This window comes from Otolemur garnettii, unplaced genomic scaffold (genome assembly GCF_000181295.1).
Source record: "Otolemur garnettii isolate 467f Iridium unplaced genomic scaffold, OtoGar3 scaffold00158, whole genome shotgun sequence".
NCBI lineage: Eukaryota > Metazoa > Chordata > Mammalia > Primates > Galagidae > Otolemur > Otolemur garnettii.
Genome location: NW_003852553.1, coordinates 3,219,978 through 3,223,073, shown reverse-complemented (window position 1 = coordinate 3,223,073; position 3,096 = coordinate 3,219,978). Strand labels below are relative to the sequence as shown.

Genomic DNA, 3,096 nt, shown 5'->3' with positions numbered 1-3,096 from the left:
AGTTAGTAAAGCTGTTCTTACACTCAAAGACTATAAAACAATTCATTGTTTTCTTCTTGTACTTGTATGGTTTTTTAAAAAAATGTACATCTTTAATCCATTTATTCTTTTGTTGGGAGGTATGGATCTAGTTTTATGTTTTTCCAAGTGGGTATTGGGTTGCCCACCAATATTTATTACAAAGTTCACTTTTAGGCTGGGTCCAGTGGCTCATTCATGCCTGGAACTCAGGAGGCATTTTAGCACTCTAGGAGGCTGAGGCGGATGGATTATTCAAGCTCAGGAGTTCCAGACCCCGTCTCCACTAAAAATAGAAAAACTAGCCAGGCATCGTGGTGTGCTTGTAGCCTCAGCTACTCGGGAGGCTGACAAGAAGATCTTGCTTGAGTCCAGGAGCTATGATGCCATGGCACAGCCTCGGGCAACAGAGTGAGACTCTTTCTCAAAAAAAGAAAAAAAAACAAAGTCCACTTTTGCACAGTGATTATTTGAGGTGTCATAGTTATTATATACTAAATTTCTGTGTGTACTTCAGTCTCTTTCTGGATTTTCTATTATATCTCATTGTTTTGCCTACCTTTTTTTTTTTTTTTTTTTTTTGAGAGAGTCTCAAGCTGTCGCCCTGGGTAGAGTGCTGTGGCTTCATAGCAATTCTCTTGCCTCAGCCTCCCAAGTAGCTGGGACTACAGATGTCTGCCACGACACCCAGCTATTTTTTTGTTGCAGTTTTCACTGTTGTTCAGCTGGCCCACCAGCCTCGGTGCATGTGGCTGGCACCATAACCACTGTGCTGCAGGTGCCAAGCCATGGTTTGCCTATCTATTAATGCTATGTTTTAATATCTTATAGGGCTAGTTTGCCCTTATAATTTTTCCTTTATGATGTTTTCCATATTATCTTTAGGATCAACTTGACTGACTCCATAAAAACATTTTTGTTATTTTCATTGGGGTTGCATTAAACTTATTAACAACTGGCCAGGCCCAGTGGCTCACACCTATAATCCTAGCACTCTGGGAGGCCTAGGTGGGCAGATTGCCTAAGCTCAGGAGTTCGAGACCAGCCTGGGCTAAAGTGACACCTCATCTCTAAAAGAAAAATAGCTGAGCATTGTGGCAGGCACCTGTAGTCCCAGCTACTAGGCAGGCTGAGGTAAGAGTATTGCTTTAGCCCAAGAGTTTGAGATTGCTATGAGCTGTGACTCCATGACATTCTACCCATGATGACAAAGTGAGATGCTGTCTCAAAAAAAACAACTTGTTAATAACTTAGGGAGAATCAACATTTTAATGTCAGCTGGGGTCCCCCCCCAAAGACTACCTCAGAATGTGACCTTGTTTGGGAGTAGAGTTGGTGCAGATATAAGTAGTTAAGATGAGGTCCTATTAGATTAGGGTGGGACCTTAATCTAATAACTTTTGTTCTTATAAGGAATTCTGCCTCAAGACTAAAACATAGCAATACTCCCTGCACGTTTCCAGCTTGCTGGCTTGCCCTCACAATCTTGTGAGCTAATTCCTTAAAATAAGTATGTTTTCTCAGGACTGACAGAGATGTATTTTCCTATCCAAAAAGATGTGATGTGATGTCTTTTCATTTGTCAAATTTAGTTTTGTGTCTTTTAGGACTGTTTCAAAGTTGAATAGTGATTCCTATATACATGATTCTTAAAGGATAGCAGGCTAGATATAAAATTCTTGGTTTGTAATATCTTCCCTTGTTTTTCTTAAAAATACTGCTCTACTCTTGTAATACTTTGTGTGTTTGTTACTCTTGAGAAGTCTGACCCCAGCCAAATTTTCTTTTCATGGGAGTAGTTTGACCTTTGCCTGGAAACCCTAAGGATTTTTTTTTTTTTTTGAGATAGTCTCACTATGTCACTCTTGGTAGAGTGCCGTGGTGTCATAGCTCACAGCAACCTCAAACTCTTGGGCTTAAGTGATTCTTTTGCCTCAGCCTCCCAAGTAGCTGGGACTACAGGCATCTGCCACAACACCTGGCTATTTTGTTGTTGTTGTTATCGTTGTCATTGTTGTTTAGCAGACCCGGGCCAGTTTTGAACCAGCCAGCCCCAGTTTATGTGGCCGGCTCCCTAACCACTGAACTATGGGCACCCGACCAGGATTTTTTCCTTGTCTTTATTAACAGGTTTCAGAGTTAATTAATTCAGGTCAATTTTCCTAAGCACACAGTGGCTCCTTTCGAGATGTAGATTTTTTTCTGTTATTTCTGGAAAGCTTTCTTGTATTTGAGTTTTAAAAAATGAACTCTCAACCATCCTTTTCTTGGAGTTGGCACTATTGTCTAGGGAGCATATAGTGAGGGCAGTACTGCTAACACCTATGCAATGCATGGCATCTATTAGAACTCTGCTTTACCTTGGAGTTTTCAGAAAAAAGGAAAACCTCTTTTCCATGAAAAAAAAAATTAGAGTTCTTCCATTGTTTTTCTTCAGGGACTCTTATATCTTATAATACACATATCAACATATTGGAGTTTTTCTGTATATTTTCCATCTCAACCACTTTTTCTCTGACCCTGTTTACTTATTTACCTGCTTTTCATTTTCTTGTTCCCCCTTCTTTATTCAATGTCCTTTATTAGATCTCCATTTGAATCTCTTCTTTTGTGAGTGATGTACTTGATTCACTTCTGAGACAGTTGTCTTTGACTATAATTTCCTTCCTGAGTTCAGTCAACTCCCATGTCCTTCACTCAACTCTCTGTATCTTGTTCATTTCCATTCTTAGTTTTTACATTTATGATTTTAGGATTTTATTTATTTATTTTTTGAAACAGAGTCTATGTCACCCCTGGTAGAGTGCCATGCGTCACACCTCACAGCAACCTCAGACTCACTGTCATCCTTGGTAGAGTGCCGTGACCTCACGGCTCACAACCACCTCAAACTCTTGGGCTTAAGTGATTCTCTCTCTCTCTCTTTTTTTTTCTTTTTTGAGACAGAGCCTCAAGCTGTCCCCCTGGGTAGTGCCGTGGCATCACAGCTCACAGCAACCTCCAACTCCTGGGCTCAAGCGTGTCTCCTGCCTCAGCCTCCCAAGCAGCTGGGACCACAGGCACCCGCCACAACGCCCG

At 41.0% G+C, this 3,096-nt stretch overlaps 1 non-coding gene across 1 annotated transcript; it reads left to right on the top strand.

The window, feature by feature from the left end:
* Window positions 1–2,273: 2,273 nt before the first annotated feature.
* On the top strand, window positions 2,274–2,396 carry LOC111728451. Its single transcript, XR_002775740.1, has one exon. It is a non-coding gene; the product is annotated as a U4atac minor spliceosomal RNA (small nuclear RNA).
* The last annotated feature ends 700 nt before the right edge of the window (window positions 2,397–3,096 follow it).